Raw genomic sequence first — 25,895 nt, 5'->3', positions numbered from 1 at the left:
GCTGGCTACTTCAGAGTAGTGCCTAACTTCGAAGTTAGTTCCTGGTGTAGACGTACCCATTGTGATCAGAGTTCCCTGTAAGCCATGGGCTTGTGCAGCTGCTCTCATGAAATTCAAATGCTGCCCAGCTAATTAGCAGAGCACCTGCAGCTAAGAGTTGTGTTTCTCCTGCTGGTGCACATCTGTACATACTTCAGTGTACATAAAATTATTCTGCACGTGGAAGGAAAAGGTTAGCATGAGCATTGATTAGGATTAGCATGCATTTGGGTCCTTTGGTACCAAGCTGTGGAAACCAGCCTTTGGCCCAATGGCCCCCCTCTTTAGAGGTATTTAGGCAGACCTATGCTACTTGCAGCTACCATTGGCCACAGTTCGCTGTTCCTGGCCAATGGGAGATGTGCAAAGCAGTGGCTCAGCCTGTGCTGCTTCCTGCAGCTCCCATTGGCCAGAAGCAGTAAGCTGTGGCCAATGGAAGCTGCAAGTGGCCATACCTGTGGATGCTCAGGTAAATAAAACATCTGGAGGCCTAGCAGGGGCCAAACCTGGTGAACTGCATCCAGCCACTTATTGCCCACCCGTGATCTAAGATATTGTTCTCATGATACTTGTTATGTGTTAATCAGGAGTAACGCTTCATTGCTTTTGCAGGCCATCTACAGGTCCCCAGCCACCCGGCAGCCCCTCCATAATCACTACTAGTAGTATTCCATCCAAGTGCTGCAATGAGGATCGAGTCCCAGTGCACTGAGAACTCTGTGAATGCCTGTCTCTGCCCTGTCATGCTCTTAACTCAGAGATCGCCATGCTCTTTGGTGGGCTTTAGTGATAGGCCCAATCACTCAACCTCAATGCTGTTCCCTACAACTCTCTCTACAACTCCCTATAACCACACAAAACTGTTGGCAACTCATTAGCAGTGCCAGAAGCAGAGCCCTTCGCAGCCCCGTTGTCAGGCAGCTGGACCACTGCGACCTAGTTTCTGGGCAGACCCAAAGGCCAGGCCAACAGTTCACAATGAACTGTACATTTTCTCTCCAGTTTTTTTTACGTGTTACCCTGTAGCCCTCACTGGAGTACAGTTAAATGCTCAGATTAGCCCTGCTTGCTCTGGCTTATCTTTCAGGCTGGTATATGCTCCTAAAACGCATTCTATGGAAATGCCACTGAGGAGAATTTGCAGCCTGTGATAAGATACAGCTAGTGTGAGAATTCAGTTATGTTAAACATTGATCGTACCAGACCATTATCGACATCGCCTAGACAGGGAGACAGCCTCACAGGGGCCTCGGGAACCTTGCCAGCACCTCATTAATGGCAGGACCAAGGCTATGTTAACCCAGTCCATACCAAAGGACATTTGCCCACCTATAAATTGAAGTTGAGTTCCCCCATCCCATTCTCATCATGACATTCTCCCTCTTCCACACTTCTAATTCCTTCTCTCCCTCCCTGTCTCCTACTCTTCCTCAAAGAACAAGCCACGCACCCTCTGACTCCTCAGCCAGGGAGCAATAAGCAAATTAGCATGCAGGCTGAGACGGCTTGATAAAGTCCTGGTGTGTCATTAGGTCTACAGCACAGAGGCACCAGTATTCTGTCTGCGTTATGAGGGGGTGATGACAGTCTTCCTACCAAAATTCCTCTGGTAGTGCCAGTGGAATGAGCAGTTCCTCACTCCCTGGCTAGAAAGCTGGTGAAATCCTCACTCCTTGCTGTTTAAAGGTATCTTCTCCCCATCCTAGCCCCGGTTGAGTTTTAGTGACAATAATTGTATAGCGGAATGCATGGTAACCCAGAGGCAGAGTGTCCAAAGGAAAGAGATTTAGAGATGGTGCAGGAGACCTAGGGGGACAAAGGCACAAAGGACAGTTAGGGATGCAAAGAATCAAAGTCTGTGGGGTACAGGGATTACAGAACAGAAAGCGTCAGAACATGAAAAGACGTGTGTGTGTGTGTGTGTGTGTGTGTGTGTGTGTGCGTGCGCACATGCCTGTGTGCTATGGTGCACAGGGGGCATGCATCACCCCTGTTTCCAAGCCCTTTTTTAATTAACCCTTAATCATGTCCCTCTTGTGGCCTCACCTCATCTTGTCATAGCCTCCTTCCTTTTTGTAGCCTGCACAGACTTTGATTCGAGTCTCAACTGTGCCACTAACCAGTACGGTGTTGGGAAAGTCAGTTTGCCTCTGTGCCACAGATTCCCCAGTCAAAAAATGGGTGTGATGATATTTTTACAAAGCAGTGTTTTCAACCAGGGGTATGAGTACTCTTGGGGGTTTACCAATGTTTTCCAGGAGTACATCAACTCATCTAGACATTTGCCTAGTTTTACAACAGGCTACATAAAAAACATTTGTAAAGTCAATACAGTCTGAAAGTTCATTCAGACAGTGATTTACTTCTACAGCTTCCTATGCTGTATGGTGAAATGTAAGTACAATATTTCCATTCCAATTCATTTATTTATCAATAAGAGGGTAGAAAGTCAGCAAGTTTTCAGTAGTAGACTTCTGTGATATTTTTACATTTTTTTTAAGCAAGTAGTTTTTTAAGTCAGGTGTTACTTGGTGGTATGCAAAACAAATCTGACTCCTGAAAAGGGCATTGACATCTGGACAGGTTGAATGGCACTTGTTTCTAGACCTCATATTACTTTAGGATGATGTTTCTCAGCCACTGGTATAGGTACCCTTAGAGGTACATGAGAGAAGTCTGGGGCTACTCTATAAAAAATGTTTGAGGAACACTGTTACAAAGCACTTTGATATCTTCAGGTGAAAACTGCTCTGTAAGAAGCAATGGGCTTAAACTGCAGCAAGGGAGGTTAGGTTGGACATTAGGAAAAAGTTCCTAACTGTCAGGATGGTCAAACACTGGAATAAATTACCCAGGGAGGTTGTGGAATCTCCATCTGTGGAGATATTTAAGAACAGGTTAGCTAAACGTCTATCAGGGATAGTCTAGACAGCACTTGGTCTTGCCATTGGGGTAGGGGGCTGGACTTGATGACCTCTCAAGGTCCCTTCCAGTCCTAGTATTCTGTGATTCTGTGAACAATGCCACCTGGTGACTCCTGCCTAAGAGTAACCAGGAAGTTTCATCCTCCTTGCCATTTGGTTGCAAATGTTTGATGCTGTTTCCATTCCCAACCCAAACAATGAAATGTGATTGCTTAATACAGTAAACCCTGGATATAGCGGGCCCCATTTTACCAGACATTGGTAATAATGGACGTCTGCTATTCTGCCCCCAAAGAAAATAGGTTCACAGCAGCGACAGGATCCCTAGCCACTGTGGGATCCCTGGGAAAAATCCTGGGAGAGCCACCGCCACCGGGTCCCACCCTGTGCCACAGCTGGGACCACCACATCACAGGATCCCTGATTGCGGCTGGGAGAGCCCCCACGCTCAGGGCAGACCATGAGTGGCTCATAGCTGGGGAGCCCCCTTATTCCACCCTGAGCACAGGTGGCTCAGGGCCAGGAGGAGCCCCTGCGCTCAAAGCAAACCCTTGGATATAACAGACTTTCTGTTTTAACAAACCCCATACCCCCATTAATCCATTATATCAAGGGTTTACTGTATATATTTAAGGCATTTGTGGATCAAGAAGGTGCAGTATCTCTTTAATACATTGAGGACTGTGAATTCTGTGAGATCTGAGAATGTAAGAATGGCTAGGCTGGGTCAAACTAAGGGCCCATCTAGCCCAGTACTCCATCTTCTGACAGTTAGCAATGCCAGCTGCCCTGGATAGAATGAACAGAACAGACGATCATCAAGTGATTCCTCCTCTGTCACTCATTCCCATCATATAGAAAGCAGAGATGAGGAACACATCCCTGCCCATCCTCACTGATAGCCATTTATGGATTTACCCTCCATTAATTTATTTAGCTCTTTTGTTCAACTGTTACAGTCTTAGCCTTCACAACATCCTCTGGCAGAGAATTTCATAAGTTGACTCTATGTTGTATGAAGAAATACTTTGTTTCAGACCTGCTGCCTATTTCATGTGGTCACCCCTATTTTTTTGAGGAGTAGATAACGCTTCCTTGTTTATTTTCTTCACTCCATTCATGATTTTATAGACATCTGTCATATCCCCTTTGTCATCTCTTTTCCAAGCTGGGAAGTCTCAATCTTATTTGTTTCTCCTCATAAGGAAACTGTTCCATACCCCTCATCATTCTATTGCCATTTTCTGAACCTTTCCCAATTCCAATACATCTTTTTTGAGATGAGGTGACTATATCTCCATGCAGTACTCATGGGCTACGTCTACACGTGCCCCAAACTTCGAAATGGCCATGCAAATGGCCATTTCGAAGTTTACTAATGAAGCGCTGAAATGCATATTCAGCGCTTCATTAGCATGCGGGCGGCAGCAGCGCTTCGAAATTGACGTGCCTTGCCGCCGCGCGGCGCGTCCAGACGGGGCTCCATTTCGAAAGGAAGCCACCTACTTCGAAGTCCCCTTATTCCCATGAGCTCATGGGAATAAGGGGACTTCGAAATAGGCGGGGCCCTTTCGAAAAGGAGCCCCGTCTGGACGCGCCGCGCGGCGGCAAGGCGCGTCAATTTCGAAGCGCTGCTGCCGCCCGCATGCTAATGAAGCGCTGAATATGCATTTCAGCGCTTCATTAGTAAACTTCGAAATGGCCATTTGCATGGCCATTTCGAAGTTTGGGGCACGTGTAGACACGGCCATGGTGTGGGTGTACCATGGACTTATATAGAGGCAATGTGAGATGTTTTGTCATATTCTCTGTGCTTTTCTTAATTATTCCCAACCTTTTGTTAGCTTTTTTTGATTGTTGATGCAGAATGAGTGGTGTTTTCAGCCAGAAAACTATCCACAATGACGCCAAGATCTTTCTTGAATGGTGACAACTGATTCAGACCCCATCCTTGAATATGTATAGTTGGGATAATTTTTTCCAGTGTGCATTACTCTGCATTCATCAACACTGAATTTCATCTGCCATTTTATTGCCCAGTCATCCAGTTTTGTGAGAGTTTCTGTAGCTCTTCACAGTCAGTGATATGGCCCAGGGTGACCACTTCAATGTATTTGATATTTTAGCTTTAAAAATGTCTCAGTAGAAAAACAGCAGTTAGAAAATGCATGTTGGCTCATGTCTTATCACCCTCTTTGAACAGGGAATTCTAGGGGCTTCCTTCAGGGTTGATTTCTTCCAAGGGGGGACTTCTAAAGTAAACTGCCTCTGTTAACAACTCCTGGCCCTGTGATAACAAGTTTACCTTAGTTTCTACAGACCAAAATAGAGGGGACACTTCAGTATGAGGCTTCAATAGCTGCTTGCTCCCTTTGATATTTCTGTAAAATCACAACATTTTGTGGGTGGGCGAGGGTCTCCAGTATCTCTACATGCCTGTATCTCTTTAATACCCTGGGACCAGAACCACTACACCAGGACTGCGTGCAAATTTTTATGAGTGCTCATTTCAGAAAAGACAGAAATGTGAATCCCTCAGAGATCTTCTGAAAAGAGATCCTTTTCGTTAAGGTTGATCAAGAACCACCCTTATCATTAAAAAAAAGAATCAGAGTCAATGGCAACATGCTGCTCCCAAAGATGAATTCTACTGCTTTCATGTATTTGCCTACTCTGTTGCAGGAAAGAATTTAAGAATGTGCTTCCTCAGGAATATTTTTTGGTTGAGCCTGTGCAAGCTCAAGACCTCATCGTCGGACATGATGGCCTACCTACGGTATTTTTTTGGTTGCAAAGCACCATCTAGTGGAAGGACCTGATATTCCAGGCACAGAGTTACTTTGCAGTGGTTGAAAGTAGAGAGAACTAGAACTCTTTCAGGGCCAATATATCCTTTTACTCCAAATGTGTAGTTTTTTCTGAAGTATGCCGTGTTGTTGGTTCCTCTGAGTATCCTCTGTCTACATTTTTAGGCTGCCTAAACAGTGAAGGACGTGCAGTTGATGTGCGGTTGATGGGGCTCCTCTATTTGAAGTGAAAAGCAGCTACATTTTAGCAGGATTTTATAGCTTCATAGAGTTAGAAGAGCCTTCAGGAGGTCATTGAGTCCAACCCCCTCCTCAAAGCTCCACTTTCTTTTAAAGATAATTCAAGCTTATCTGTATATAAACTCAGTGAGACCCCAGCAGCTGACAGACTCATGTTCTTGTTTAATATGAATTGTAATCAGTAAGGATCAGGAGTTGTTCACAATAGAGTTAAGAGTTTGGTTATTAACTTAATTGAGAGCAAGGATCAGTGATGATCACATCTAGTTTTTAGGGCATATCTATACTTAACAGGGAGATTAACCTGCTTTTGCACACCTAGTGGGGACACGCAAAATCAAATTATCAGGGCTCAACAGTAAACCCCTGTACTCATTATTATTAGGCATAAGGGAAGTCCATGGGAGAATTTCTCCTATCAACCTCCCTCTGTAAGAACGGCCAGATAAGTTGATCATATCATAGATGTGTCAGTTCCAGCTATGCAATTGTCATAGCTGGAATTGCATACCTAGGATCGACTTTCAATTCTAATTTAGATCTGGGCTTTGGTAGCACTCTTCAGCCTGGTCTACACCAAGGATCAGAGTTGATCCCAGATACACAGTTCTAGCCATGCCATTCGTGTAGCTAGAATCAACATATCAGGATCGACTTTCTTCCCTGGTGTAGATCAGGGATCTTTGGGCACATGCTGACCTCCCTTACTCTGTGCGTCAGCATGAAGTACCAGGGTCAATGGTTGAGCCCAGAGAGATCGATTTTGCCACATCTTCACATGTGGCAAAATCGATCCCTGGAAGATCAATCATGGCACGCCGCCCCCATAAGTATAGACATACCCTGTATCAGGAGATCTCAAAGCACTTTATAAAAGAAGTATCATAATGCTAGAGGCAGAGTTGGGAACAAAATCCAGGACTCCTGTGTCTTAGGCTACTGTGCTAACTACTAAGTAGTCATGCTGCCTCTCCCAGGTAAGGGAATTTAAACAAATTAGAAATTGCTGAAATTTCTGTCTTTTCTTTTTAAAGTGCCTTAAAAACTAATAATGGCCAAGGTTATGGCTTCTATGATGATGACCAGCTGTTCTGTAGTTTAAAACCTGGTGTGGGTCCTAAACTGCGTGGTCCATTTGTGAAAGTTTGACACAAGACCACTGACGCCGATGGAAGCTTTGTCGTTGACTTCAGCAGAAGGAAGATCAGGCCCTAAAACTCTCATCTCCTTGAGGTTGGTGATGTTATTTGTATCTGACGTATGGGCACAAACTGAGGCACAAAAGGCAACGGTCTGATTCCAAGGCACTTAGCACTCACAATTCCAGCTGAAATCAATGGGCACTCTAAGGCCGTTTCTACCTGGTAATACATGGCCTGAAATATCCTAATGAGGCGTGGATGCAAATTCCCCACGCCTCATTAGCATGCGGTCACGTGATTTGGAGTCCGGAAGACCGTTCTTCCGGACTCCAAAACGCCGTGTAGAAGCACTGCCCCAGGGGAGCTTCCAGAAGGAACTCCTTCCGGATGCCCCTTCTTCCAGAAAGTTTTTGGGAAGAAGGGGCCTCCGGAAGAAGGACTTCCTTCCGGAAGACGCCCAGGGGCCGCGCTTCTACACAGCGTTTTGGAGTCTGGAAGAACGGTCTTCCGGACTCCAAATCACGTGACCATATGCTAATGAGGCATGGGGAATTTGCATCCGCACCTCATTAGCATAATTCGGGCCTGTGTAGAAACGGCCTAAGTGTTATCAGGCCCCAAGACATTTTTGCCCAATGTCACACTGTGGATCACTCAGAGGGCCAGGATTATGGTACTTGCAGCATTCCCGGTAAGCTGAGTTCTTGGGCAGCCACCCAAGAGAGATTCAGGTGCCCTCCAGCTCATTAGCAGAGTGCTTACAGCTGGCAGCATGTGTGTCTATTGATGGTGCACATCCACATGTGTCTCAGTGCATGTAACAAAATTTACTCCACACTTGGTGGGAAAAATTTAGCAGGATTATCAATTACTTGCTCTCTGTTTAGTGTTATAATGCTAGATCCCATTTCCCCTGAAATCAGCAAATTACCTCTTAGAGAGGAAGGCTGGGCTGTGTTAAGGGCTGTAAACTAGGACGGAGTGCCCAGTTCAATTTGCTGCTCTGCCACGTGCTTCCTGTGTGACCTTCGATTAGTCTTAGTCTTTTAAAGCACCATCTGTTCAATGGGGATAATACCTCTGCTCTGTTGTGAGGCAAACTACGTGAGAAGCTCATCAGGTGCTCTCCCCAGGCATTATGATGATGGGGCTATATAACTGTGTTAGAGAGACTTCAGCAGGGAAACCATCTCTCCCTGTCCCAAGTACAGGACAGGGAGAGATGGGGGAGAGGCAGCTCCTCCCAGCTCCATCAAGCCCTGGAGAGCTGGGAAGGAGGCAGCAGCTGCTGGCCCTCCCCCAGAACCCCAGGGAAGCAGCAGCTGCTGGTGATCCCCAAGAGCTCTGGGGAAGAAGCAGCTGCTGGCCCTGCCTTGGAGTCCCAGGGAAGTGGCAGCTGCCCACACTCCCCACCACTTCCCCGAGGCTCAGGAAAGTGCCTGCGCAGCTGCTGGTGGAAAAGGAGGGCGAGGGGGAGGGCCCAAATACAGGACAATTTGTCCCTTTTAAAAAATAAATTGGGACACATTTTTGGTGCTCCAAATACAGGACTGTCCTGCCCAGTATGGGACAAATGGTCACCCTAAATTTCAATCTCTAAGGCAGGGGCTGGCACTATGGGTGCTAGGGGGCCGAAGCTGCCTCCCCCCGCCCCAAGCATTTTAATCCAGCAGATGGGAGGCCCCTAGGTCTGCAGAGGGGGTGGAGTTTTACGTGCTGTTCCTGCACCCTCAGGACATTCTCTTAGCTCCAACATTCCAGTTGGCTGGAAACTGGCCAATGGAAGCTGAGAAATTGTGCTGTACTGTCTTGATCCTCAACAAATTCTCTGTTCCCATTGGTCAGTTTTGTGTGTCCCACCAATAGGAGTTGAGAGATTTTGCTGGGAGTGGGGTAGTGCAGCCCAATTTCTCAGCTCCCATTGGCTGGTTTCTGCCAATAGGAGGTGAAGGATTTTGCTGGGGGAGGGATTGGGAAGCCCTGCTCCCCAGCACAGACAGCCATATGGAACAGCCTTTGAGCTGGGACTGCTGGCAATCAGGGAAGCGTGCCTGAGCATGCTGCTGGCTGGGATCTGCTTAAGTAAGTATCTTCTGGTACCACACTCCAACTTCCTCCTAGACCCTGCAACCTTCTCTTGCAGGTCAGAATCCTCTCCTACACCCACACCCACTCCTGGGCTCTGTACCCCAATGCCTTGTCCCAGCTTACAACCCCCTCCTTTACCCAAACTCCCTCTCAGACCTCCCAATGTCTCCTCCACCCCAGTCCCCTACTGCAGACACTGTACCCAGTCTATAAAAGTATTGGAATGGTCCCCATTAAAAATAATTGCCCACCCCTGCTGTAAGGTAATGGCTATATAGAAGCCACTGAAATAACATGGAGAGCAGTGGGAGTAACCAGTGTAAACCAAGGACTGTAGAAGAAATGTTGGCCCTGTGGAAACCAGTGGCAAAATTCCCATGGATTTCAATGGGGCCAAGGTGTTACCTGCTCTGCTGTATGTGGCAGTGAGTCTCATTAGGTTTTCAGTCCTGTGGGCCTAATATTGTACTGAAAAAGGAATGATTCCTTTCAATATAATATAGCGTTATCTTTTGTAATAGTATGTCTTGTCAAGGTTGACTTTGAGCTCATTTGCATATGCAAATCAGTCACTTGATTTCCACTCATGTTATGGAGACCAGAATCTGGCCTAGTTTTTAATATGGACATAGGATCCACCTCATCTATAGTATGTTATGCAATGCTCTGTTATTAAAAGTTAAAAACATTTATTTCCTCCAGGGTCTTGCTTTGCTTAGTGCTTTCAAATGTGAAGCTTACCGAACCAGGCACTTTAAGAAATTATCCTTTATTCCCCCTTAAACAGGCATAAAATATAACTAGAGCTGGGCCAAGACAGTGTGGAGCTAACAATCACACTGTATTCCTAATTGTGGCCAATTCAGTCTTCAATTACCCATTGTGAACATTTGAACAACTACTTGCTTGCAAATAAAGCCAGGTCTGGGCGGGGTTTGACATTTCAAAATAGTTAAGTATTTTTAAAGCACACAGCAACAACAAGCTGTAAAGTCAAATTGGGATCCAAGCCCTAGGCATGGTGAGTGGGCTGTTAAAAAAGAATGCTTGGGACAATAAAATGGTGTGGCATGGGCTTTGGAATGAAGCAATGGCGATTTTCAGGCAGGTGTCTTAAAATGAAAGTTGAAATGCAGGCCAAAAAAAAAAAGCTCCCTTCTTGAGGTTTTGTTTAAAGCCAATTTACATGTGGTCACACCCTTCTGCAAAAAGTGTCTGAGTAACTTAGATGCCCACAGCATGAAAGTGAGGTTTGGGCATGCATGTGTTTGCAAGGCAGCTCTCAGTGTGCTCACAGAATCACCCAGCTCACTCGCAGCAGGGTCGAGCAAACTTTTTTGTCGGGCCCCTTTTTGCATGTGTAATTAAAAAAAACTATGTAGAAGGTAGAATCTTTATTAATTGATCTATAAATGTGAATACACACAAAACAGTAACAGATTTCAACATTTTTAATGAGATGGATGAGCCTGAGATCCAGCAGCTGATTGTGGGAGCCCGCTTCCCACTTTGTGCACACCTGACCTCCAGCCTGTGTACACTTTCCTGCAGGGAAGTGGTCTGCTTTCCCATTTAAAGCCAGCTGCAGAATGAATACATCCTTTTGTTACATCACCAACACCAGGCACAGGGTGAAATACAGACTTCAGTTATACTGGTATAACTCTGGAGTAACTGTGGAAGTCAGTGAGAGGATGACACATTTAGTTCAGTGTGAGAGAATGAAATCTGGCTGCTTCTTCAGCATGTTCCACTCCTTATCAGCCCTGTACAGGACTACCCGAGCATTAGAAGTGGAAAAAGTACCCAAAATGTAACTTGTGTAAAAGAACAGATGCTTTGGGAGGAGGTGAGTGGAATTTGGTTTAGTTTCTGGGAGCTGTTGTTTCTCTCAGTACCAGAAAAATTAATGTCACACTGAGGAAATCTCCTGTGGAGCACCAAGTGGATGTATGAAGTAAAATAATCAGAAAAGGAAGTAGGTAAAGGCCTTGTTTGCCTTCTTGTTTTCTAATAGCACTGCTTTTCTCTGCTTCACTTCTTGAGCTTCTGATTTTCCACCTCTTCTTCCATAGTCACTTATCCTGAACTCCAGCGAAGATGCAAAACAATCCTAAAATCAGGTTTCATGGGGAACATGGTCAGAGGAAGGTATATGGGATTTTTGTTTGGTTATAATAGCCATACATGGCTCATGATAAAATGGCAGTTCTACTGCCAATAGTGGTCTACATTCTGCTCTGTGACGGCAGTTACCTTGGAGTAATTCCATGAATTTCAGTAGCGTTATAGTGGTATAATTGAGATCCCTGAACTGCTGTGTTGTAAGACAGAACACTTTCTCTCCTCCGAAAGTACATGGTCTGGTTTTCTGCTGTCATTGGAGATAATCTTGGACATGACTACAAAGGAAATTTTATTGGCAAATAATACAATCCATGAAGTTGATTTATTTGAGAACCATTAAAACTAAACACTACCCTGGTTGTTAAATATAATGGGCCAAATTTCCACTGCTGCTCAGTAACTTTATCCGGGCTTTTCAAACATTGGGTTGATTGCATGCTGGTGTTGAATGCATATATATTTTAAATAACTCCAGAGAAGTCACAGCACTTGTGTAAATGAGACCAGAATTTGGTCCAGTTATCAACTGCAGTAACCCATCCATGGGCCAGTGTGTGTGATCAATCTCTGCGATGCAGTGAGAGGTATAAAGAATTAACTCATGGATCTACTGCCCAAGGCTTCCCATGGGAAGGCTTGGGTGAGAAAACAGGGCCTCTCAGTTCATCCAAGGGAATCTGTGCATACAGGCAACACTGGATCTACAGAGTTGTCTGCACAGGATGCTCCTCAACACTGCTCCCTCCTCAACCAGGGCAGGAACATTGGCCTGGAAGGTGTTGATAAGCCATTTTTACTCCATCCCTGAATTCCATGCAGCAGTACAAGTGATGGTACCAGGGTGTGCTTCTCTTCAGTCCTGCCTTAAACCCTGCAGTGCCTATGTATGGGGATTAAACTGATACATGGCTGGAATTCCTGCCCTTCTGCACAGGCGCTGGGAGAGCTATGCAAGCAGGTCCCATGCTGGGAAAAATGAAGACTTTGGGGCTTAGTTTTGTCAGACTTCAATATACTGTGATAATAGCCTGCAGCTGGAATTCCACTCTGCTGCTACATTCAGTAAGAACTTCAGGGAATAGAATGTCCTATGTCTATAGTACATCTACCACAGTGGGGCTACAATGTGGCTTGGACTTCCAGATGCAATTTTAAAGCAAAATTGTTAATACTTGGGATGATTTCAGGCTTGTAAACCTCCTTGTGTTAGGTTTGAAAGACCAATAGTTTTTCAGACATGGAAATGCATGCTTTGGGCAAGTAAGAAGGCCATTACAAGACTTGATTAAAAATCCTGCCCCACACCCTGACCAGTTCCAAACAGGCAGCTAACAGTGAATTTAAAAAAAATTGAGTAAACCCTTCCCAAAGGAGAAGTCTGTCGTTTTCAGTTTTATCCGCAGGGGGTGTTCTCTTGGCGTTTCTGTTCAATAGCTGCCAGGCTGCAGAACAAAACAAACATCTCTAAGGTACAGTACTGTTCTGATCAGATTGCAAAATGCAGATTTTTAAAACAAAAATTTAGGGAATATTTGTGCATTTTCTTCTGAGATGAAGTTGTCTCCTTTCTGTTCCCACAGGGCTCATGTTATTTCTGTCTACAGACTTGTTTCGTGTGTGGTTGCTTTGACGGGGATGGGAAATCACTGTGTAGGATTTCACTCTCCTCCAAACCTCTTAAGCAGGGGCAGCCACTGTTATAGGTCAGGAGACCAGCCACTCCATCTCCTCCACCATGCACCATCACAGACCCACTGAGTATTTCCTATCTTTAAATCTCCTCCCCAGATCCCCCATACTGTCACAAAGCAGTGCATCTCAGAATGGATGGTGCCGTGTACAAACTTGCCTACCTCTTGGAACTGAGCCACAACTGCAGTGGGGAGATGAGGGCCCAGGATTGTGGTGGGATTAAGCCTGAGGAGGTGGTGGTGTGCCAGCATGTCAGGAGGTCCTTGTCCCAAGCCAGCCAGAAGGTATTTGGTGGTGGGGAAATGATGCCATTTGAATGATCTGCTAAAAAAGTCAGGCTCCATCCTAGCATATGTGGATGGCAGGACACTCTCTGCAAAAGCAAAGATCCTGGGTTACTGTTCTGTCCAACCTATCCTCTCCAAAGAGAACCCATTGCCAAGTTCAGGCAGGAGTGCACCAAGACTGCCAGGGTAACAGTCCAAAGATATATACATGCTGACCACACAAACGCAGTCATAGGGCTCACAGAATTCTCTTCCATTGGTGGAGGGAAAATAGCCACATGGGGTAGTGGCACTGGGCTAGAGAAGATGGATTAGCAGAGGGTGGGACTGGTTCTCATCCACAATCTAGGCCAGTGGTGTCCAATAGGAGTTCAAAGATCATCACACTTGTAGTCACTATATTATATTATACAAAACTTCTTAGAGCCAGGCATCCCCAGCTTCCTCCCCATTCTAATTTAATTCTGGCGACTCACCAGAGTGCTGGAGCTGCCGCCAGGGTCAACACTGGAGCCGCTGCTGCCGCCATGCACTTCTCCCACCAAGCAATGGGGTGTGTGCGTGGAGCGGACAGATAGCACTCCCCATATGCAGCTCTCAGGAGGAGCCCCATGCGGCTTGAAAGTTGCGGGTTTGCCACTCCATATTCACTACTACGCAGAGTCCTATTCACCACATGCAGCGAGTGATGAAAGTATTGGACATCCCTGATCTAGGCTGCTTCCATCTGCAGCAAGAGCAACAGTCTGACGCATGGTAGCCAGAAGAGGGCAATGCTTGCTGCTAATAGGTGATCAGATTGTATGGGCCTATTTTTTGGGAACCTGTATAGTCTCTTCAATGCAGGATTTTTACAATAGAATCCATCTACCTATGTATCTGTTAAGAGACTGGCAAAATAAGTTAAACCCAGAGTGGCTGATCCTGCTCCTTTACAGGTAACCAGGAATGTTTCCTTTCTCTTCAATAAGAACAGGAGTAGTCTCACAGTAAGTAGAAAGACAAAGAAGTGCAGACAAAACATAAAATCTGTAAAGGCTTGTGTAGCAGAGGGCCAGCTTAATCCCTAGTGTAACTCCTCAAGAGAGGGATTTGGGTTAATTAACCACCTGATTTGTGTTTCTTTGGTATATTAAGTGGGATGTGCTATCTGGAACTAAGCCATCCTGCTATCGACCTCCCCATCACTACCTGCATTTTGTGTCTTCATTTGTCCTGTCAGATTTCATTTTTCTGCAAAATCTGGTTTGTCTGACATGCTGGGTCCTGACAAAGGAAAAACAAACACATTCATGGGTTTATTAGTTGGCGTCTTTATCAGCCATCTCAACTATTCTCTGCTTTAAACATATAAATACTGCAAAGCTGACTGTAAAAAAAAAAAAAAATCAAAAAAAAAAAAATCAGTGTGACTGGGATAAGTCTCCCAAGCAATCAGTTTTTCAGAACAAGCAGAAAGAGAAAGTTATAGTTGTCTGTCTCTGAATAAATGTATAAGAACTTTATTCTAAAAAACAGGGAAATGTCTAAATGTATTGCTTTTCATTAAATATACAACAGTCACTCCTTTAGCCCACACCACAATTTTCTAGAATATCAGCTACCAGTAAGCAAACAGTGAAGCTACAACTCCAATAGGAGCAAATAAAAGAACAAGAAGTTTTCATTTGTCTGAAGCACACTTAAATATACACATGCATTTCTGGCTTAACTAATGTGAATAACAATAAAAGGATTGGTTCACAGAATGCTTGGTTAGCTCTTGCACTCAGTATTCAAGTTTCATGCTCAGTGTTTTACATGTTCCTTTAAAAAAAAATCGAGCAAGCGTACCTGTCTTAAGCACTTTACTTGTCACTCTCCTATACTAAATGCTGCTTTTTAAAAAAGAAAATTTAGGATAACTGAAATCATGTATGTAATTTCATTGACTTCAGTGGAGCTTCCATCATGGATTGACGTGGCCCAGAGACTACAGATAAAAAATATTCCTTCCTTGAAACTGATTTTACTGTCAGCTGCATTGAAGCAACAGAAGCAGATATTCACAAGCACAAGTGTAGAGCTACTGAAGTCACATGCTGTTATGATTTTGCTGCTCTCTCCTCAGTGGCTTCATGACTATCTAAGCTATTATGGTTTTAAGAAGGTCATGCTTATCCTTCTGCTCCATCCTATCTCTATGAATATCGATTAGTTTACTGCTATTGCTAACTCAGCCCTTGTTCAAACCACTGACTATTGCTGGGGGAGGGGGAAGAGGGACTTTAAGGAAAAAAGTGTATAAATAAGTTTAAAGTCTGTTTGGTTGGTTGGTTGGTTGGTTTTTTTAAGCTACTCAAGTAAGGATATTGAAAGCAAAAGTTTTCTCCCTGTTTCTTGTTTAATGGAGCCCAGATCATGAGTTATCCTTGTAACTAGGACTCTAGATTATAGAATATGTGCTGTAGTGCAGAGCACCTGAACTTTAAACTTCATTTAAATCAATAGAACTTAAACATGTGCTTCAATGCTTTGCTGAGTGGTGGGCACTGGAAACAATTTAAGGCTAAATTCTGAGACCACCAATGGCCTGGTAGGGCTATGAGTAATAAGTATAGGGGAGGAGGGACAAAGAATCTCTCCCCAGCAATGAGGAGCTACCAAGCTATTCTGGGGAGGGTACTTTAACCTAAACTCTGGAGAGATCCCCAGCTTCCCTTGAAGGAGAACAGGAGACTTGCCACTCAGCAGATCCTACATCCATTGTGTAAGACTTCCCATACTTCTCCCCTTGTGCAAGTGAATCAGACCAGTTTTGGTGCCAGAGGAACTCACTAGCTTCAGAGAGAAATGAGTATTTGGGAGAATCTCATGTCTGAACTATTGACTTTAAGAACTATTAAGAGTAGCTGGTAACTCTGGTGTAACTTACTCGGCCTTGAAATGCATTTTATCTTACTGGGTAGCTGAATGGGAATGCATAGCATGTGGGATGCAGTTAGTACCCAGCTTTACAACAGTGTCTGCTAATGCCACTGCACTTGGTATATCAGCATCTTTGTGATGAGATAACGCCTACGTCAGGAGGGTTTAGCTGCACCCTTGGACATGCAATGCAAGATTATCTGTATAATCCTTTCTGCTGTTCAATCTGGCTATTCTCAATCCAGCTATTTTAAAATTAATGATTGAAAAAAATTCCTCACTGTCTGGAGCCTGATGCAAAGCTTATTTAAGTCCATGTGGTGGCTTTCCATTGGTGTTTTTTTTAAGTAGCTGTTTGATCCTACTCTGAGTGAGTCTGGAGAGTCACATTTGTGCATACTCCTCCCCTAGTGAATTGCTAAATGGTGCATGTATAAAGAATGCCCCTTTTCTTTTGGCCAAAATGTCATACATTCATGTGTGGCCCTTTTTACCTATAGGGATCAGTATTATAGCTCTCCTACTCACTTCCAGCCTCCTTAATGCTACCTCTTCCTCCTTGAGAACTAGCTAAGCCTTGAGGTATCCACTGGACATCAGCGAACAGAGAGAGGTGCTCTGTAAATGTATCTTCCAACTGTTAGGTGTAGGATCAAACCGTTGTCATTTCTAACCCCATCTCACCCATTGAAAATAAACATTCAACACAGACAAATATTGTCAACCCTAATGAGGTGGAAATAAACAGGCAGATAGACTTTACCATCAGAAGGAACCATTGTCATTATCTAATCTGCTCACATAAGACGATGAAATTGATGTGACCTTGGAAAGGGACAGTCAAGTTGGACAAATGCTAAACTTAGACTGAAGATTCACACAGCAGCCATCTATCAGTCTTAAAGAGTCTATTGTTACAACTGCTCCAGGTAAGAGATTGCTGAGATGCTGTATCACAGAGGACTTTTGGCCAGAGTTTTCAGAAGGGGTCAGCACCCTGGAGAGTTTCCAAAGAGGTCTGATGCATTGTCTGTAAGTGCAGAGCACCCAGAAGCTCACATTCAGAGCAATGAGTAAAATGGGAGCTTTTTGACTATCTAGTCACTGTTCTGGGCACTGGGCCCTTCTGAAAACATGGGCTCCTGTGTACAGTCAGTTTCACCATTTCCTCCGCATAATCAGTTAACCCTCACTGCCACCATTTGTACAGCGTAGATGTTTCACACAGCAAAAATAGTTTTGCTTAATTGGTATGAGAATTTTTTGGGCAGGTCCAGCATTAAAAGTAGCGTTCATTACAATGATAACTAAGCTCAAGAAAGGGGTGGGGGAAGGAGGTCACATTCGCACGTGCACATTCATACTCACGGTCTCAAGCACTGGAGATGTCCAGCTTCTAGCAGGAGAGACAAAGCACTGTAGATGTCTTCCTGAGGCACGATGGAATGCAACGTGAGGGACCACTGGCCAGGCAGTCCGGACGAAGGGCCTTCCCAGGAGGTGCAATCTTGTGAGTGCCCGAGCATCTGGCTCCTTCTCCTTTTAAGGACATGCTCCTTCTGGTCTGTGGCTGGATGACTTGGCCATGTCTGGTTGGTCAAACCCCACCTCTGATAGTGTCCGAGCAGGGGGCATGTGATTGCTGCCTGATCAGGGCCCCAGATGCTTTGTCTACCTGGGAGCTCTGCTGATCTCCCAGCTGCTCAGACAGCCCACACATTCCAGGAGAGGGTAGAGGGAGAGCCATATCCCAGGCATTCAGTGAGAGACAGGAGTGGAGAAGTGTAACAAGCTTTTTAGACATACAGATAGATTGCTGCTGCTCCTACCACACAAGTGAGTGCAGCCTTCTGAGGACTAGGTCAAAGCCTGTGGCTGAGCCAATAAGCTGACACAACTGACTTAATAACGCTGTTAGTGCTGTCTCAAAATAACACACCCACTCAGCTAGAAAAGTGATTTGATTTTCATGAATGTAATGGTATTTTTGGTGCTAAAGATAGATTAATGGTGAGATTATAGAAGAAACATCCTTTTATTTTCAGCATCAGAAATGCTGGGCGTGGGCCTGTGCAGTGCAGAGCACTCCTGTTCTCATTGGCTTCAGCGCAGTTGAGGGTGATCGGCACTTCTAGGATTGCTCTGTCCCTTGGCAGGATTGAAAAAGAAAACAGAGCAGAGCTTCGCTGAAAGGGTTTTCTTAGACCATGCTGTGCCTTTTGTTCCATTTTGCTGCCAATAAAAATATCCCTCTTTGGGAACAGAGACAGGTTCCCAGGCTGAGCAGAAGAATTGTGGGTGTGTAGCTGAGGCAACATTCCCTTGGTTTGGCGGGAGGCTGGTCATGTTCATCTACTGCTATGTTTAGATTACCTAACATGAGCCTTTCATTGATTAAACATTTAAGCCTTATTTATCATCTCCACTGGTACTAATAAACCAGGCCCTGGTATGGACAGTCTTTCTACTCTAGCAGTTACACATGGGGCTTGTCTACGCTACCACCTTCCTTTGAAGGAAGGATGGTAATTAGGGTGTTGGGAGTTTACTAATGAAATGCTGCCGTGCATCGGCAGCGCTTCATTAAGCAAATTCCCCCCCACATCAACTTCGAAGAATTAAACTTTGAAATACGAGCACGGGTCTAGCCACGGCTTCACCCGCCAGTACTTCAAAAAGCCAGGGCAACTTCGATGTCCCCTTACTCCTCGAAATTTTGAGATACACACACATCTCATAGAGGTGGAAGGAACCTCGGGAGGTCATCGAGTCCAGTCTCCTGCCCTTTTGGCAGGACCAAGCACCATCCATTTTTTAAATCTATCTACCTCAGATACCTAAATCGCCCCCTCAGGGACTGAACTCACAGCCCCGGGTTTAGCAGTTGTTTTTAGCTCCATGTCAGTTAGCTGTGCTTTTTAGTTTACTAATAACCACAGTCCCACAATTGTCTTCTGAACCCCGAGCTCCCTATATCTGGGCTCCCTGTTGCTTTAGAGCAGCACAGTGAATGGAGACTAGTATGGATTATATGTACTTAACCTATGCACTAGGGTGTTGTGGGAAATCATTAGTTAGTAAATTCCAAACTTTTCAAAAGTGGACTTTGATATATGAGTGTCTGGATTGAGATACTTTAGGCTAGATATTTGGAAAGGCTGAGCACCCACACCCCTAGCTGAAGACTGAGGGAGCTAGAGTACTTTTGAAAATTACACCTAAGGCACCCCAAAATGGAACACCTAGAATCAAACGCCACCAGTGAAAATTTTGGGAACACATTTTTATAGCTTCATATGAAAGGAGCAGAGTCAACACTCATCAGCCCAGGCCTGCTCTTCTTTAAGCAAACCACTGATAAGAAAAGCACTTCACAGAGCAGCCTGTTGGGAAGTCTTACTGTTTGGCAACATTGAGTAGACAGTGCATGTTCCCCCTTCAAGAATAACATTTTGCCAATATCAAAACAAAAAGCAGTCAAGTAGCACTTTAAAGACTAGCAAAAAGGTTTATTAGGTGAGCATTCGTGGGACAGACCCACTTCTTCAGACCATAGCCAGACCAGAACAGACTCAATATTTAAGGCACAGAGAACCAAAAACAGTAAGCAAAGAGGACAAATCAGAAAAAGATAATCAAGGTGAGCAAATCAGAGAGTGGAGGGGTGGGGGGAAGGTTTGCCAATATATGTGAGATACATATATAGAAAAAGAGAAACCGGGCACTCCTGAATCTAATTAAATACCTCAGATAGAAACATCTGTAGATGGACAAAGTTCAAAACAGTAAATGTTTTGCTAACAAATTGAGATTGTCCTTCACAAATAGGAATAGTTGACACACATGATTGGATGTTATAGGAGACAAAATATCTTGTCTCTGAATTCTGAGGCCCTCCACTACAAGAATGACTTGGAATGAAAACACAGCAGAGCTACTGAACAAAGTGTGCAGAGTTGGAGGTCAGTGTAGAACTGAATACAAAGGTGAAGTATCCTAACTAAGTTTCCACAAGGTCTTGTAAAACACGGGCCATATCTTCAAAGAAGCTCCGTCAGTAATTCCAAATCACTGGTGTGGACTTGGATGGGGCTATTTCTGGGAGACTCGACTTATGTATCTGAAAAGCTGAAGTTTTCAGAGTGCCTCTCGTAGTGAAGTATCGGGGGGTAGCCGTGTTAATCTGGATCTGTAACAGCAACGAAGGGTCCTGTGGCACCTTATAGACTAACAGAAAAGTTTTGAGCATGAGCTTTCGTGAGCACAGACTCACTTCATCAGATGCTCGTCTTGGAAATCTGCAGGGCCAGGTATAAATAAGCCAGAGCAAGGGTGGGGATAACAAGGTTAGCTCGGTCAGCAAGGGTGAGGCCCACCACCAGCAGCCGATCTGGAGGTGTGAACACCAAGGGAGGGGAAGCTGCCCCTGTATTTAGCCAGCCATTCACAGTCTTTGTTTAAGCCAGAGCTGAGGGCGTTGAATTTGCAGATGAATTGTAGCTCAGAAATTTCTCTTTGGAGTCTGGCCCTGAAATTTCTTTGCTGTAGGATAGCTACTTTTAAGTCTGCTACTGTGTGGCCTGGGAGATTGAAGTCCTCTCCTACGTTTTTTTGTATATTGCCATTTCTGATGTCTGATTTGTGTGTGTTTATTCTCTTACGTAGACTGTCCAGTTTGTCCGATGTATATAGCAGAGGGGCATTGCTGGCACATGATGGCATAAATTATATTGGTAGATGTGCAGCTGAATGAACCCACGATGGTGTGGCTGATCTGGTTAGGTCCTGTAATAGTGTTGCTGGTGTAGATATGTGGGCACAGCTGGCAACAAGGTTTGTTGCATGGATGGGTCCCTGAGTTAGAGTGACTGTGGTTCGGTGTATAGTTGCTGGTTAGGATTTGCTTCAGGTTGGCAGGTTGTCTGTGGGCAAGGACTGGTCTGCCTCCCAAGGCCTGTGAAAGTGGGGGATCATTGTCCAGGATGGGTTGTAAATCCCTGATGATGCGCTGTAGAGGTTTTAGCTGAGGACTGTAGGTGATGGCTAGTGGTGTTCTGTTGGTTTCTCTCTTGGGCTTGTCCTGTAGTAAGAGGCTTCGTGGCACATGTCTGGCTCTGATCTGTTTTTTCACTTCCTCAGGTGGGTATTGCAGTTTCAAGAATGCTTGGTAGAGATCCTCTAGGTGTTTGTCTCTGTCGGAGGGGTTGCAGCAAATGCGGTTATATCTTAGTGCTTGGCTGTAGACAAGGATCATGTGGTGTGTCTGGGATGGAAGCTGGAGGCATGAAGGTAGGTGTAGCGGTCAGTAGGTTTACGGTACAGGGTGGTATTGATGTGGCCATCGTGTATTAGCACCATGGTGTCCAGGAAGTGGATCTCCTGTGTGGACTGTTCCAGGCTGAGGTTGATGTTGGGGTGAAAGTTGTTGAAGTCCCGGTGGAATTCCTCCAGAGTCTCCTTCCCATGGGTCCAGATGATGAAGATATCATCAATGTAGCGTAAGTAGAGACGGGGTGTTAGTGGACGAGAGCTAAGGAAGCGCTGTTCCAGGTCAGCCATGAAAATATTGGCATATTGAGTGGCCATGCGGGTCCCCATAGCTGTGCCGCTGATTTGAAGGTATATGTCATCGCCAAATCTGAAATAGTTGTGTGTGAGGATAAAGTTACAGAGCTCAGCCATCAGATGTGCTGTAGCATCCTCAGCGATACTGTTCCGGACAGCATTTATTCCATCTTTGTGTGGGCAAAGGTGCAGATTCTGCAGTTATTCCCATATAAATCAAGATTAACTCCCCCTAAAGTCAATGGGATTGTTCCAGGGCTGATTTAGAATCTGACCTACTCAGGTGCTTTCTGACTGCCTAGATCTGCAAGCTGTGCAGGATTCTTGAGCCGAGCAGCTGTGGAGGATGCCCTAACACTCCAATCATAGAAACTGGTGTTAATCCTAAATACTGGGAAGTCCTTTTAGATCCACCAGGCTATTTAATTCTGCTCAGAAGAGACCTATGCTACCTGATGGTTACAATGTTGGTGGCTGTTGGCAACTTCTCCATACCAATTCTCTCAGCTTTGCTACCAGTAATAGCAACACAGGCACATGCTAAAAGTGTCTCAAGGAATTAGGCCTGCCTAGGCTACCATCAGGGATCATGCACCTTTTTAGGTAAGAGAGACATGAATGTACATTGTTGTTTCACAATCTTTTTTCTCCGATTTTTGATCCAACTTCAAAGTAATCAATACTTTTGCTTAATTAGGACTGTCTGATCAGTGTAGCCCACAAGTCACCAAGACCTGAAGGGAAGAAGAACAGGTACTCCTTCTCAATTGGACATGCAGGGTAAGAGCAATATACACAGAGTACTGTAGTGTGGTACCCAGTCTAAGGGCAGAACTGCAGGACTAACATCTTAGGCAGTTAACTCAGAGGCCAAGGAGAATACAGCACTGTAACAAAAGTAGCACTAGCCTTGCAACTGTGATACCTACTACTTTATTACTGGCAGTGCAGTGTGATGTTTTCAAAACCTGTACGGTTGATACCGCAGAAAGAGATTAGTTATTTTATATTTTTGAACAAACTCATTTTTCTGAGCTGTTTTTTACTGACTTTTTGAGTAAGTTTATGAAGCACCAGAAGTCTCTTTCCCTTCAAAACTTTTGAAAAGAGGGAGTTCGGATAGAAAAAAGAATGTATTGGTGAACAAATGAGACAGTGGACAGAAAAATAGCCTAAAAGCAGCAGCTTAAGATTGTATATATTTTTCCCCTGCTGAGAATGTTGGAGATATATGAAAGGCTGTAGGAGAAACTGGCATAAAAATGTGCACTTGGTGCCAACTTGGAATAGGAGTATACGGTTTCAGACCCAACATAGCAAAGCCAGTGCTGTTCCTACCTATCTAAGAAGAAGACTTGCCACTGTCTCCCTCCCCACCAGTTGTGTGCCATCAGTTGTTTTTTTTTTTTTGTGCTGGCACTTCTGGGTACTGAGTACCAGCACCTCAGCAGCCCCAGCTGTAGGATTGGCTGGGGAGGGGGGTGGGGAGCCAGCTGAGTACTAGCTCCACTTTGTTTACAAAAAAAAAAAAAAGTGACTGTGCGTCACATTTCCTTTGGTTTTATTCCTGTCAGTTGGCCAACCTAGCTGTAGAAGAGCCAGCTGGAGTCCCTTCTCTCATGAACTGCATTGTGCATCATCAACAAAACTGCTTACAATACAATACTTGTATTGCTACTTATGAGGCTGTACAAATCAGAAAGAGCACAACTTGAATTTCATACACCAGCATGAGCTCAGTGCTATACAGTGAGAAATCTTGGTAAACATTCAAGTGGAAAAATTGCTGTAAAAGTCAATTGACAGTGAATGAATATAGACCCCACTAAAAGGTAGTTTTCCCTGACCATAGCCTCACGTGAAAAACTTAGGAGCTCTTTTGCATACTTGGCTTAATCTAATTCTTGACTCCCCCACCCTTCTGCCCCTCTACACTCTGATTTGTTCACCTTGATAATATTTTTCTGATTTGTCAACCTTGATTACTATTTTTGGTTCTCTGTGCCTTAAATATTGAGTCTGTTCTGGTATGGCTATGATCTGAAGAAGTGGGTCTGTCCCACAAAAGCTCATCACCTAATAAATTATTTTGTTAGTTTTTAAAGTGCGACTGTTCTGCTTTTTTGTTTTAACTCATATAATTATACTATTTTGGCAGAAAGACCGGGCATTAAACATGGGAAAATTTCAGATGAAAATAGGACTTTTTTTTCTGTCAAATTTTGAATTCAAAACTTCCATCAGATTTAAAAAACATGTTTAAAATATTTACATAATTTTCCATCGTCTTTGTAAGATGTGGTCCTTTCTGAAAGGGTTGTGATTAAGTAATTTTAATTTACTTAACACTTTAATAAATCTCCAGTATATGGCTGCAACCAACTAATACTTAGTAAAGCCACTGTACTTGTATAGTCTGTGTGCGTAATGTAACTACTGATTACAAAGAATTGGGGTGCAAGTTTGGTTTTTACATTGCCACACTAATCTCTACAAATCCTTAATTTAAAAGAACTTTTGTGATTTTTAGTTTAGGAAATTTTAATTCCTAGATTTATCTTTTGGTCAAGTAACATTCTAATTATCTGGTGATACATGTACTTTTCAGAATAAAATACTCTCAATAAGCTGTTTTGATTCAGAAAATGGTGTTATCAGTTTTTCTGTACACTATGGATGAAAAATGGGCAGAAATATTGTGAAGTGAAGTAATTAATATAAATAATTTGTGGCCTTGGATCTCAATAGTGTGGGTGGAATTTTTAACTTGCACAGAGACCTACTGATTTATTGATGTCACAATCACTGTAAGGTTAATAAGGTGTTACAGAAAGATGAATTCTTACTTTATGTGGGTCATTGCTTAAATTTCAATCTCAAATGATCATGTTACTATACACTGCTGGTCATTTTGAAAGCAGGGCCAGCACCCCCAGTTGTAGTTATTTGGGTAGCATTAACTGTGCAATGCCAGGATCATCTTTTGCTGATTCTACTGACTTAGTGAGAAAGGATTTGTTAATTTTGCTTGTATAAACAGAGGCCTTAACATGTGTTTTCAGCAATCCTACTCTGCTTGCAAAATTTTGCAGTACTTTTGTGGTCACCTAAAGAGCAAGGCTCTCTCAAAACATTTCTTGAAAGGTTCAATTAAGTCTGTTCAACCTAATTATCTGCTCCGATGTCTACTAGCAATAGGCTTGGCTCTGTATTATACACTGAGTCCCACAATCACACATCTCTCTGGCACTACAGGCCCTGCTCGTAAGGCAAATGCCTTCCCTGGGACATTGCTTACGTTTTAAGAAGGTGTGGGGGTCACATTGCGTTGGGACACACGTAAAAAGAAATCAAAGCTGTCTGACTGAGGACTTCACTGGGCTGCCAGAGACTCGGACAGAAAAGGGCTTGATGCCCACTCCAGAATCTCCAAGGCACATCGTCTCCTGTTCTGCTTCCTCCCCCTTGCGATGTACTTCCTTCCCCTCCTGCACTCCAAGTCTCCCTTCCCGTCCATCTTAGCCCCTGCTGCCTCACCTTGCTTTACCCGAGCTCACCCACCCTTCTCTTCCAGCCCTACCCTCTGCCTGCCCTCAGCTCTCCTAGGCCCATCCCTGCCTACCCTCAGCTCCCACCTCCTGCCTCCCTTCGGCTCTCTGCGCCATCTGCACCCCAGCTCCCTTATCGCCCCTTCCCCCTACAGCTCTGACCTCCTCTTTCCTCCTCTCCTGCCTCCCCCCCACGGTCCCGCCGGTGCACGTGACCCCGGAGGCGGGGCGCGCGCGCGCGCGCCCTACTGCACCTGTCAGTCACGTCGTCACTTCCGCCAGTCGCTGCCGCCGCTAATCCGTTGGGGGATCCTGCCGGCGGAGGAGCTCCAGCGACGGAGGGGCCTGTGGGTCATACTGTGTCGGGGCCGGACAGCTGCTTCGTGCTCAGCGGCAGCTGCGGGTAGGACAAGGCGAGCTGAGCGGCGGGGCCCACACGGGACCCCGGGGTAGAAAGAGGCGGAGGAACCTGCTGCTGCTGAGAACGGCGGGGAGGGAGAGTCATCACCTGGCAACGGTGAGGGGGGCC

General features: G+C 44.8%; 1 protein-coding gene and 1 long non-coding RNA gene across 6 annotated transcripts in view; one reads left to right on the top strand and one right to left on the bottom strand.

Annotated features, from left to right (window-relative positions):
* Positions 1-10,638: 10,638 nt before the first annotated feature.
* Positions 10,639-25,746, bottom strand: LOC142021407 (uncharacterized). Of its 4 annotated transcripts, none has more exons than XR_012647677.1 (4): positions 25,621-25,746; positions 14,538-14,612; positions 13,221-13,432; positions 10,639-12,809 (listed from the first exon to the last, which is right to left on the bottom strand). It is a non-coding gene; the product is annotated as an uncharacterized LOC142021407 (long non-coding RNA). The 4 variants fall into 4 exon arrangements; XR_012647676.1 differs by lacking the exon at positions 13,221-13,432 and having other exon boundaries at positions 10,639-11,353; positions 11,497-12,809; XR_012647678.1 differs by lacking the exon at positions 13,221-13,432 and adding an exon at positions 17,622-17,952 and having other exon boundaries at positions 25,621-25,736.
* The window catches only part of FAM13B (family with sequence similarity 13 member B), a 78,148-nt gene continuing 77,951 nt past the window's right edge, over positions 25,699-25,895 (top strand). The window contains exon 1 of one of the 2 annotated variants that reach the window (XM_075010164.1): positions 25,699-25,883. The gene's annotated coding sequence lies outside the window, so the exon portion shown is untranslated. The remainder of the gene's footprint in view (positions 25,884-25,895) is intronic. The other variant, XM_075010166.1, reaches the window with a different exon arrangement.

Source organism: Carettochelys insculpta, chromosome 15, assembly GCF_033958435.1.
Source record: "Carettochelys insculpta isolate YL-2023 chromosome 15, ASM3395843v1, whole genome shotgun sequence".
In the NCBI taxonomy this organism is placed as follows: domain Eukaryota; kingdom Metazoa; phylum Chordata; order Testudines; family Carettochelyidae; genus Carettochelys; species Carettochelys insculpta.
This window is presented reverse-complemented; position numbering and strand designations above follow the sequence as displayed.